General features: G+C 38.1%; 1 long non-coding RNA gene across 2 annotated transcripts; it reads left to right on the forward strand.

The window, feature by feature from the left end:
- The first annotated feature begins 512 nt into the window (after nucleotides 1-512).
- Nucleotides 513-12,697, forward strand: LOC145658016 (uncharacterized). Of its 2 annotated transcripts, none has more exons than XR_014123954.1 (3): nucleotides 513-835; nucleotides 942-1,160; nucleotides 12,621-12,697. It is a non-coding gene; the product is annotated as an uncharacterized LOC145658016 (long non-coding RNA). The 2 variants fall into 2 exon arrangements; XR_014123955.1 differs by lacking the exon at nucleotides 12,621-12,697 and adding an exon at nucleotides 2,398-2,489.
- The last annotated feature ends 413 nt before the right edge of the window (nucleotides 12,698-13,110 follow it).

Raw genomic sequence — 13,110 nt, forward strand, 5'->3', positions numbered from 1 at the left:
TACCATAGCAACTATGTTGCAAGATCTGATCTTGTGGCCAGCTGAGGCTCTAACTTTGGGTGCAAGTGTGCATGTACTTAGTGCAGGATGATACATGAAAAAAAAAAAACTGCATAAAGTTCACCAGATGGACTGGATTGCGGACAACATTAATTTCAGAACTTAAACCTTTTTGCAACTGTAACATGGACCGATCACGCGGTGGACGCATTCTGAGATTTATTATGGGTAAATCCAAAATCAGGGTTGATAGTATGGTTCAAGGTCATAGAGCCAACTCAGAGAGTATGTGCGTACATGACACAACAATTCACACAATACACACAAAGACAAAAAGGAAAGTAGGAAAAAAAAAAAAGGAAACACAAATTACACAATCAACGGAATGAACAAAAACAAGGATGACTAGCGAAAACTACGGCTAGGCCTCCGAGTTGCTCTCACTGCTCTCACTTCCTGGTTTCCAGATCATGTAAGACTAGAGTATAAGGAGCTGCAGTGGATGCAGGAAGAGTAGTTGCTTGGCACGATACCCATGGTCACATCCTCGGAGCTCAACGTCAACGCCGCTCATGGCGCCGACTCATGATTCAGATGTTCAAAATGAACGTGTTTAGTACCAGAATAATAATAAGAGAGGACCCAGACTCCCCCAACCTCATACAGGAGTGGCTCACCACGCTCACTAGGAGCAACTCGATGGGAGCAACACCAACACACGAAAAGGATGCTGATGTGTTTTTCATTTTTTTAGGAGTGCTCAGGCAGGCTACGGGATGTCTTGGTCTGATGTGTATTCTTCAAGCGAATCTCAACGTTTTCCTGAGGCTATACTGTAGGTTATTTTTCATTTTTGGGATTACTTTCTGTTCTTTTTTGTGTTTATTTTTGAAATTGGTTTCTAGTTGTTTATATGTATCAGTATGTCCTTTACTTTCCAGTTTCTTTTCAGGACGACACACATCTGTTACTTACCGGCTGCAACAATCACTCTATAAAGACAGACCAGTTACAGACCTGTTACAACAACCTGAAAACAGAAAGGGACCAGTTACAGACCTGGTATAACAGCCTGACTACAGAGAGAGACCATTTACAGACCCGTTCCAACGACCTGTTTAAGGAGAAATATCAACCCCAGAAAAGGCTTTCTGAACTGTGTGAGTACTTTTAGTTTTTAAAACAAATTTTATGTTCATAAACAACCTTGTGTCAGCTGTTGGAATTTACAGATTTGTTGTTATGCTTTTGTGGCATTCATGCATGGATGATCAGAGAAAAAAAACTTAAAGACCCTGACAGGGGCATTTAAATTTGTTGCCAAATCAAAGATTTGCAAGGTTGATATTTCAGTTACTTTCCAAATGTTATTCACAAATATGGTCTTGAAAGAAGAATTTTGCCTTTTTTGCCACCTGTTTCCATTCTGCTTTGTGGAGCCAAATGAGAAAAGCAGCAAAATGGCAACAAACCTGGATAACCTGAACATGGAGCACATAATTCATATCCAAATCATTTTCACTGAAAAATAAACTATTTACTGTTTTGTAAAAATGCATTAGTCCAAAGCATGTGAGTGCATTCCAAACACATTAGATGTCTATGACTTTGTTTCCTATTACATTTATTGTGTATTTAGCTACTTGGAAGAGGGGCGATGGGTATATAAGATAATTTGTCTATTGTCTGACTCATGTTGAAGCATTGTGAGCAGTTACAGCAGATCAGATAGCTTGGAAGATAATAATCAATGTCACTTACAATAACTGGTTTGTTATAATACAAGGATTCAAATGAATTATCTTTGTTCAGCAGTTAAATATTCAACTTGCAACTTTTCCCCAGATAAAAGCTTGCTTTTATTTGAAATCTAATTTTATTTAAAGTTAACTGCCATTTTTAAGTTACTTCTCTTTTTTAAAATAGTTATCTGTTTTTGGCTGATTTTATTTAAGTGACTTTTTTAAAATAGGCTTTAATTTTGCCTTTTTATGTTTCATTTACTTACATATGGGTATTAGCATAAATAAATTAAAGACGCAGCCTCTACCAGAAAACATCAGACATTTGGCTTCACTTTGCAATTGTCGCCATGCATTTTTGCATGCACAGTTAGAGCTCTTACCCTATGGGTAGCTGTAGTCTCTTTGCTGTCTGGAGCTCAGCGAGCTGTGGTATAACTTATAGGTCACGAATATGAAATGTTAGGCAGACCGTCTTTCCTCGGTTGCCAACTGTGTTAAATTCATGTTGTAGGTATCGACAATTATGTAATTCACAAAATATTATATTTTTATGTAGCTTTGACAGATAATTGTTACAGTGTACTAGGTTAACATTTTTTGATAAAGAAGGAAAAGTACTATGTAGTACCTTTTAATATATTCTAATGGACAGGTGAAAATCCAAGATGGAAATACTTCAGCTGCAGTGTTTATTACCTCTCTACTGAAGAGAAGAGCTGGAATGTGAGCAGAGAGGACTGTAGAGAGACCACCGAAATAAAATTTTTAACATTTTAAATATCCATTTGAGAGGGTTTTGTGTGTTATATGTCTCTTATTTGATCTTTTCAGTAAGGGAAAAATTAACCTGTCACAACCCAGCCAGGAACAATGACTTTTTTCCAAATATTCAAATTCATATATTCATATATGTTGAAATAAGAGGCCTTCACTAAATGCATATTGACAAAACTAGTAAGTACAGTGAAAGAGCTTTACAATCATTTAGCTTAAATATCAATTGTGTTCTTTGTTTGGTGCCAAATGGAGTGTGACATCTCTTTATATGCAAAGAGAAATTGGAATTAAATAAGTTCAGAGGGTTTCTGAAGTATTGAGTTATGCTGCTGCTGATGATGATGATAAGAAGAACAAGAACAAGATTTAGAAAGTTACTTGGTTTTGCATTAACAACTGTCCTAACTTGAAAAAAGGCCTTTGACTGACTACAAAAATGGTGCCTGTATCCACTCCTGAATACCAATGGCCATGCCTATTTTTTCAAACAGTTTCAGTGATAGATATTTCAGCTTCCTGATGTTAGCTGACATTTGGTACCGGATCTGCAAAACTCAGCTTCATCCACATGAATAACTGGCCAAATAAATCACGACTCAGTGTGCCATAATATTTTCTGCCTGCCTGCTCGGTCCTGCCCATTGGATTGAATTACCCAATATTAAAGGTGGTGTATACCTTTGTAGGGGTTTCACCTACTAATCCTTTAATCAACCAATGTCATTAGATCCATCTCAAGTTATCAGTCTAATATATTCAAACCAATCAGAATCACAATCTTTAATTTTTAACTAAAGAAAGTAACACTAATGATTTGATTCCTAATCACCATTACTATGATTAATTAATTAAATTAAGAAATATGATTGCTGTTAAATGTCCAGAGAGAGAGAGAGAGAGAGAGAGAGAGAGAGAGAGAGAGAGAGAGAGAGAGAGAGAGAGGTATTTAAAACACCTGAATTCACCATGGTCACATTCTCAGAGCTCAACATCAAAGCCACTTATGGCTCCGACTCATGATTCAGATGTTTAAAATGAACGTGTTTAGTACCAGAATAGTAATAAGAGAGGCCCAGAATCTTTGCTGATGGAGATGCCACATATTGGATTGCCATGGTAGCTACACTTTTTCCACAAGTTAATAGAGTTTCATTGGATCTTAATGAAATGTCTGTGAGATGCTTTGGTAAAAATACCACAAGGACCAAGCACCACTGCATCCTCCCCATCTTGTTGAAACAGATCTGTTCTGAATGCTCGACTTAAGTACCTTGTTCCTTTAAATGATAATGAGACACTGCTCCATGGCAACTAATGTGTGAAACTTGAGAGAAACATGCCTGCTGGTGGTGCAACCACATATATTTAAATGAGTCAGACCCTGAGACAGACACTGAGCAAGTAGAAGCTCCTGAACAAGTTTCAAAATCAAGGATACAACAGAATGTTTCTGAATGCTTAGTTATTAACTTTATTCACCTTCCATTTCTTTTTGTATATTTGTATGTTGGCTCACGTCTTATGGTCTTGCTGAAAATTGTGACTGTGTGTTGCAGACAGCCCACTCCTAGTGATTTAACTATGTGTAATATAGTGTGTTGATGTACTCACATTATTCATGTGTGGATAAGATAAAATTTATCTTGCAGACATTGTGTGAACAAACTAATGGTGAAGATATTCAGTGAATGAAATCTCTGGTGGTAGGTATCTGAAGTGTTCCCATACTGAGTATCCCTGTATTACATACAGAAGAGTCTACATGGGTCTGTGCAGGAGCCCATGTGAGACAGTAAAATTCATTTAGATTGTCTAGAAACCTGGACTCATCACACAGAACAAAAAAAAAAAGTGTGACAGAGTTAATAATCTTCTTTAGGCCTTGTTTTCTTCCTCATGGAATTTGCACTCAAGCTTGTAAGTGAAATCTGCCTTGGCCTGTTTCACAGCTCACTCATACTTGGATTGGGCATCTCTGTAGGCATCTGTGTCCCCTTTTGTAAAGGCTGTTTCTCTCTTTGCAGAGTTTTTTAACCTCCCTGATCTACCATGGCTTTTTGTTATTAAAAGTAGCTGTTCAGTTCTCAGGAAAACATATTTTAAATAGATATAGTGTCACGGACTGCTCCTCTTTCCACTGGTCATGTGGTTCGGCCTGCCGCGTGTAGTGGGAATTCATTGTAATTGTTCTTGTTTGTAGCCACGCCTCTTGTGTCTCTTGTGTAGGGAACTGCACCCCTTGGGGAGGGGTTGTCTCATGGATTGCTTCTCTTTCCACTGGTCACATGGTTCAGCCTGCCGCATGCAGTGGGAATTTATTGTAATTGTTCTTGTAATTGTTCTTCTTTATTGTAATTGTTTGTAGCCACACCTCTGGTGTGTGCGCATACCTGAAGATGGTTTAGTGTGTACTGTTTGTGTGTATTTAAACCAACGTTGTTCTGTGCTGTTTTATCAGTCCTTGAACATATAGAGTGGTATAAGTACATTTGTCATTGCTCGTTAGTGTTTGTGTTGACAATGTTTTATGTGCTTCGTTCTCATGTGAGTGATTGTCTTCCATGTTTCTCAATAAATGTCTATTACCGTCGAGGGAGTCTGAACGTCTTGCTCCTTGCCCTGCTGCACTTGGGCCGATACATAGAAAGTGACTATGTTCACATACACATCAATATTAGGGCAAATGTGTTTAAAAACAGCCAACTCTTGTCTTGTTCTTTTGGTCTCTATAAGATATATAAAAAAAAAAACTTTGTTTGACTCTGAACCCTTGGCTTGTCAGATTTCAGTCTCTGACAATATTTGGGCATTAAGGGTCAGAGAGTCCAAAGAAAGTCCAAGCAACAACATGCAAGGCCTCGGTAATGACCCAGTAGCAGGGGTCAAGGACTTTGTTATACCTTGTGGTGACATGAATGTGTTGTTAAAATCTGGGAAGGTTTCTCCTTATGTCAGGGTGATTCAAAGATTAAAATCCCCATGAATTACCACCTTGGAGTCATGAAAATCATTCTCAACATCTGAAATCCGATGAGTCTACTTACTGGAGAAGAGCAGCTGCCACAGGGACTTGAGGTGTCTGAGTACATTAAAAAGTCATTTTCAACCTAGTGCACACACACACACACACACACACACACACACACACACACACACACACACACACACACACACACACACACACACACACACACACACACACACACACACACACACACACACACATATATATATGAATTAAACATTAAAGGAAACCAGATTATCCTGTTCACATCACACATTCATTAACTCTATTACTATATGTTTAGTTCCTTTCCTGCTGCTCCTGTTCCTCTTGCTTCAAGTCTGTGTGCAGCTCCTCTCCAGCTCCACTGTCCCCATTCTGCTGCTCTGTAGCACTGAGCTGCAGGGACACCAGCTCTGTGTTCTCACACTGCACTGCTGCTGCCCCTTCTGGCCTGTAGGCACCACAGGAAACACAGTAATTATCCATACTCTCTTAATTAGGGATCTTCTTTCCTACTAGAGTACTAGAGTACAGCAGCACTGTACAGGTTAGTATTTCCCTTTTTCTAACACACCTGATTTAACACTGCACATTGTAGTGATTAGCTGCATCCCAGCCACTGAATGTGTATCCTCATCTGAAATTTCAGAAGATTAATCACCAGGGCATTTTTGTGTATTTAAAAAACAACAACTGCTTTGCTTACTGCCATTCTTTCGAGTAGTCAATTATTGAGTTTCCTGTGAAGAAATGTCTGTACTTTCTGGAGGTCAGAGAAATGAATGAGCGTTTTTCCACCATCAGATACGACAAGCACAATTATAGTGATGGCTGCAGACAACAGAGAATCTGAATCATACATATAAACAAGAATCAACATGAGTGACATCAAAAGACCAAGTCAAATGTATTTATATATCGCTTTTTACAACAGTCATTGTCACAAAGCAGCTTTATACAAGTCTGAGACCAAGTCCCCAGTGAGCAAGCCAAGGGCAGCAGTAGCAAGGAAAAACTGCCTAGAACATGAGGAAGAAACCTTGAGAGGAACCAAGATTCAAAGGGAGGGCCCAGCTTCCTCTGGCTGACAAGATGAATATTGGGATACTGTTAATAAATGATGTTAATAAATCATTAATAAATTATGGCTATAACAAATAAATTGTGCTATAATATGGTCTATGGCATGAGAATAAGATAATTATAATACTAATATATTATCTAGGGTTACATTCACACAGCAGGTAAAAGTGGTCCAAATCCGAATTTCTGACCAGATGTGATTTTGTTAGGCTGTTCACAATACATTTTTTAATTTGACCTATAACCGACAATAGTCAGATCAGGCTCCTATCAATAAACAATGCTTCACATGACATGCTCATCCAGAGATAAACAATCCAAAAAGTCAACAGTAATTGCCAGTAGCCTAAAGTTAAAGTTAAAGTCTTACACTCAATAATAACTGTAAACATTTACAGAATTTTTTTTAAACCTAAAGTGAGTGTAAATGGGTATAAACTGAGTTAAAAACAGTGTGGCAAATACATATTTAAACTGTTTTAATTGTCTGTTGGAGACACTCATCCTCCACCAGGAAGCTGTGTTCACACATAAATGCAAGGGTTACGAGTGACAGTAGGCAAAAAATATTTTTTCTCAAGTAATGTTAACATAAGGACAAATTGCCTGAATTTTCCTTAGCCTGTTCTCTCTGGTCCCACCATCTGCCACACCTGAATCAGTTTTTTTCTTTACACATTAGAATACATAGATAGAAAAGCAGAACTACCAGTCATAGAATATTCCAGTAGTACAGAAATATGTGTCTAGAAGTAAAGACTAGCATAAACTGGTTTGTTTGTATGACATTGCGTATTAAAATAATAAAGAGTGTATAGAAGGTGTACTGTATACAAAATAATTCTCCTTGTAGGAAATTCTAACAATGTTTCAAAAAAATCAAAAACAAATGTTATCAATAGTGTTACCAATGATGGCAATGAAAAAAAATGTAATACAGTTTGCATTCATTAGAATTGCTTCACATGATGTGCTTTACAGTAAAAAAAAAAGAAAAAGAAACAATGACATCACTAATTTTATATGAGGGCCATTACCTCATTATCTTCAGCCTATGTGAGGGCTGTTAGCTCATTATCTTCAGTCTATACAAGGGCTGTTAGCTCATTATCATCAGTCTATACGAGGGCTGTTACCTCATTATCTTCAGTCTATATGAGGTCTGTTACCTCTTTATCCCACCACTGAAATCCTCGCTCACTGCTGTTGTCCAGCTTTCCTTCCCAGTGCAAAATTATGAAAAATGTTGCATTGGATTGATGTAAAAATCACATGAATTCTGATCTGCTGGTTCAGGCTGTGTTCTACATAGCCTACTACATACTACTCACATACTGATTGGGCCCCAAATTAGTATGACCTATCCAGGATGCGACCAAAATGATTTTTTTTCCAGTATGTGAAAGATAACCAGATGACAGACTACTCCGGCCAAATATTTCAGTACGTGACCAGAGCGATCTTTGTGGTGTACCACATCCCATTGTGCAAAGATGGCAGAAAGTCTTTGACAAGTGGGCGGAACCTTCATATAATTGTGTAACCCTGTAGTATGGTTTGCGTTTGTTGCATACTGGATACTGTACTGCATACTACTCTGGGGACCATTATGTAGTGTACAGTATATGCTGAGGTATACAGTATGTAGAAGGCTATTTTAAACATAGCCTCCGACTCAGTCACACTGTCACATACATGATCCATGTTGAATTTCAGTACCACATATGAAAGTGACCCAAATTGGATTTGAAAATATCAGATTCAGTGTTTTCTGCTGTTCACACTGCTACTTATACTTGCTTTATGAACATAGCATATATCTACAACGGGAAAAAATTCACACTCATAAAACACATGAAGACCTGAGCTTAAGTATTCATCTTATTTTTTATACTATATATCTCACCTGAACAGTTAACTCCAGCATGATAGCTGGTTGGCAAAATATTTCTATATTTCTAGATCCAATACACCACAGTGTACCTGAAGAGCCCATTCAGTTTTATCTGGTTTTCTCTTTGTAGCTGCAACAGCAGATCCATATTTCAGCTGTGTGCACACCACAGCAGCCTCTGTCATGGTCCACTCATCTTCCTTCACTCTCCTCCACTCTCTGCTATGAAACATCTCCACAGTCCCAACACAGCGACTGCTCCCATCCAATCTCAGATAATTATTTCCTGATAAGAGACAAAGTAAAATGTCATTTATACTCACCAAACTATCTCATAATTTACCAGAAATGTATAAAATCTAGCTCCCTACCAACTACCTCTGCATCCTGGCAGAATCCAGCTCCACCCTCAAGAAAGCACAGGAAAAGAAAAGTTTAAACTCTCACCTGAGCAGCGTGCAGCTGTGCGGATGTTTAGGAAATTGGAATGGGTGTGAATGTTGGGATGGTACTGCGGAAAAGTCTCTCTCTCCGTTGCCCCCTTTTCCTCTACACCTTTATTTCCAGGAGCAACACTGACTGCATCCTCACAGTCCAGCTCTCTGCACAACACCACAGCAGGGAAAGAAATTACTCTGCTCTCCTCCACTCTCTCTCATAAAAGAACCTCTAGTCTCCTAGAGAAGCGACCATCACCATCCACCAGTCTGACCCCAGTCATCTCTAACCAGAGAGGAATAGAGAAAATCAACCACTTTAACTACACGGATTTTAATTACAGTAGTTAAATTAATCACAATAAGTCTAAAACGTACAGAGGAATTTATTTACAAAAATGAGATGAATGTGAAATGAATCACAGTAAGAGTAAAACAGGAGAGATTAAATAGGATTGCCATGGTTAGAAACAGGTGAAATTAATAATCCAGTTACGAGGATCTGGTGAGGTTGGGCTGTGGAAGCCGGGAGTTGTAGCTATGAACGGGGCAACAGCCTGACAATATGAAATTAATATGATGCCACATATTATTAATCTGTAATGATAAAATACAGACAAGCCAAACCCTGCCTAAAATCCAGCACAATCTACAAAGACTCATGCAAGTGATCTACAAACTCGTTACTTTTCACAGGAACATAACACATGGACTTTATTGACTTATATTATTATTTCATGCACCAAAACCCTCCTATTAAACTTTAACATGTTGTCTTCAGACAAAAAAAAAAGTGTTTAACCCTTTGAAAGATTAACTGTTAATATACACAGGTAGTTTCTGATTTTTATAAATCACTTATTTGTACTCAAGTTGATAACATAACACTAAAGTGGCACAATACTGCTGTTTTTAAGTTTTCTATATCATTTTTTCTTTGCTGTTCCACATTTTTTGAGTGTGGTGTGAAAGCAGTTGGGAAACACTACCAGGACCAGACACTGTCACTAGTTCACAACAGCGAGGGGCACAGACGTTCATTCAACTATATAACAACTTAAATGGTCTACAGTAGGATTTTTATTATGTTAGCAACCATATGAGTCAGAATAAAGTATTCTGCTCAGTCAGTTTATTTGTCATGTACTTGACAAAGACAGGGTTCCCACTGTTTTCTAGCAATCTTTTTTGTGAACTTTTCCAAGACATTTTCATGATGATCTAGCTAGCTGGTATGGCAAACAGGAATCATGCCATACAGTAACGTGTTCCTCGCTGAAGCCTACAGTTTTGCCTACAGACAAATCTAGACTGTATTTACATACCTAAATGTATGATTCAAAGTTTGATGTAACATAAGGTTTTCTTAGTGGTACTGTAACGCGGAGGCTTTAAGGAGGATGCAGGGACAAGTAGTGTGACAGACCGACACACGTTTATTTGACATTCAGACGCACACTAACAGAGGCAAAAACCGACAACACAAACATGTAAATGACAGACCTTTATACATATGATAACGACACAATAAGGAGCAGGTGTGCGACGCAAGGAGGGCGTGGCCACACTGACGAACACGCATACACACGCACGGAGACGTTTGGGGGCAGAGGGGCCATACCATGACAGGTACAAACAAACTCAGGTCACTTTGTATGGGAGACTTGTAGAAAAGGACCTAAGCGCTCAACAGTTCACAGAGTTACAAAAAGCTAAAATTTAAAAAATATTAATAAAATTTAAAAACTGATCTCGACTGTGCCAGAATGGCTTCACTATGTGAGTGGAGTCAAAACAGAATACTCAGAAATAATAGATACTCATTATCATCACTAGTGGGCATTCAAAAATAATTTATTGTTTTCCTGCCAAATGAGTTCTCTGGAAAAGTCTTTGCATGTATGAAAGAATGGGTCTACAACCCCAATTTTCCCACTTAATCTTTGCTTTGTCTCCAGATCCATTTCCCCTTGTCACAGTATCAAGCTGCCCTTGATCTCAGCGGTTCATACTGAGTTCAGTTTTAAACAAGCTTTGAATCTTTTCAGAATTTTATATACTAAAAAGTATTTGATGTTTTTGTAGGATGGTAGCTAGCAGTCAGGTACTTGAGGGCAGCACAGTGAAGTTAGCAAAACAATGCTGAAATTATTCATAAAATGATTTGCTTAGAAATGTTATTGCTCTATAGTTATAACCTAAGCTGCACATAATATTGGAACTAAGGTTTTGTTTGTCAGTACGTACTATAGACTGTAACAGAAAAATCGTGTCACTATCTCAGATAAGTAAAGGATGAAAGAGATGATAAACTGGTCTCCCCTTGGGATCAGGTCAGGTAGCTAGTTCTAGGCCCATTTTTGGTTGGTTGGCTGGCTGGTTAGCTTGCTAATGCTACTTTTGCAGTAGTACAGACCAAAGATTGTTTATTTATTTATATTTATCACCAGTAAGAGTAGCACACATAGAGAAACAATGTTCATTCATCTTATGTGTAGCCTTTGTTATTGAAAGTGAGCACATAATGTCCTGGTTAATGTGTCTATTTTGAGGTTTGATAAATTAAATACAGCAGGTTTTTGAACATTTCAAGGTCTGTTACTTTGGCTCATTAAGACATATAGAATTACAATTCATGTGTTTTAAGCAGTAGGCTACTGTAGAAAATGAAGATGTTCTTGTAAGTCAAATATACAGAAGATGATAGACCAGCCTGCTCTGGTGATCTGGACAGGTGTGTTTATATGTTGTTATTATTATATATTATGATGTTTAAAATGTTTATATACTGAGATGTGAAAATAGCTAAAAATTTAATTGAGAAAAGTAAATTATTCTGTTGTCAAATGTCCCTTTGTCTTTAAAATTTGGTCATCGAGATTATTAAACATAAAAGCATCTACAGCGTATTTGATTGTACCAATGAGCATTGTATTCTTTGTATTTAAGTAACATATTTAGAATTTAAGTCATGTAAGGTCTGTGCCCAATACAAATTTTGAAGAGAGATGCCTGATATAAGCCAATTTCTCCAAACAGTCATATTTTGATATCATGCCTGTTTCGTAATGGAGACCTTTAGGTGTCATCTCTGTCATCATCAATAACTCCTTATCTTCTGGACATGTGCCAAGTGCATTCAAAACTGCCAGGGTGGTCCCAATCCTCAAGAAGGCCACACTCGATGGCTTTCAAAAGCCCTTGAATGAGCAGTTTAGAATCAATTATCTCTATTCCTCACCCAGAACCAGCTGCATGATCCCAATCATTCTGGCTACAAACCATCACATTCAACAGAAATGCAGTGACAAAGAATTTTCATTCTGCTAAAGCTACCAAACTGTCATCTGTTTTGATTCTTCTAGACCTTTCGGCAGCCTTTGACACAGTAAAGCACAGCATTCTCCTCTCTGTTCTTTCCATCCTTGGTGTGACTGGCTCTGCATGGAAATGGTTTCAGTGCTATCTAGAGGGACGGTACTATCAGATAACATGGAGAGGATCCACATCGAAACCATGTAGACCCTCCACCGGTGTTCCAGAGGGCTCAGTATCATAACCTCTTCTCTTTGTATACTCGTTGTCTTGGTGATGTAATATCTTCTCATGGTTTCTCCTACCACTGCTTTGCTGATGACACTGAATTATTTCTTTCTTTTCCACCCTCTGACATGTAGGTTTCCAGATGTATCTCAGCATGCCTGACTGACATTGCATCATGGATGACAGCCCACCACTTGAAGCTCAACCCCAGTAAAACTGAGCTTCTGTACATCCCAGGAACTCCCAACCCTTACCATGACATTACAGTTTCCTTTGAAAACTCCCTGGTATCATCATCGGAAGCTGCCCATAGCCTGGACATAACTTTGGACAATTAGTTGTCGTTCTCATCTCATATTGCAAATCTAACCCAGTCTGGCAGGCTTCTCCTTTGTAATATGTCTATTGAGTATATAGACAGAGTTGCCAGTTTATTAGGCATTCTTTTTCTGTGACTATGCACCACCAATCCCTTTTGGTCAATTTTAGCTTTTTAGACACAAATTTTGGTTTTCACAAAGTTTACTGCCTCTGTGTTTTTTCCAGATGTTTATATGGTATAGTGAAGTACACTTATAAGCATTTCATAAGTTTTTAAAAACCTTTTATTGACATACATCCAGT

Source organism: Electrophorus electricus, chromosome 5 (genome assembly GCF_041902795.1).
Source record: "Electrophorus electricus isolate QZ-2024a chromosome 5, ASM4190279v1, whole genome shotgun sequence".
Taxonomy (NCBI): Eukaryota; Metazoa; Chordata; class Actinopteri; order Gymnotiformes; family Gymnotidae; genus Electrophorus; species Electrophorus electricus.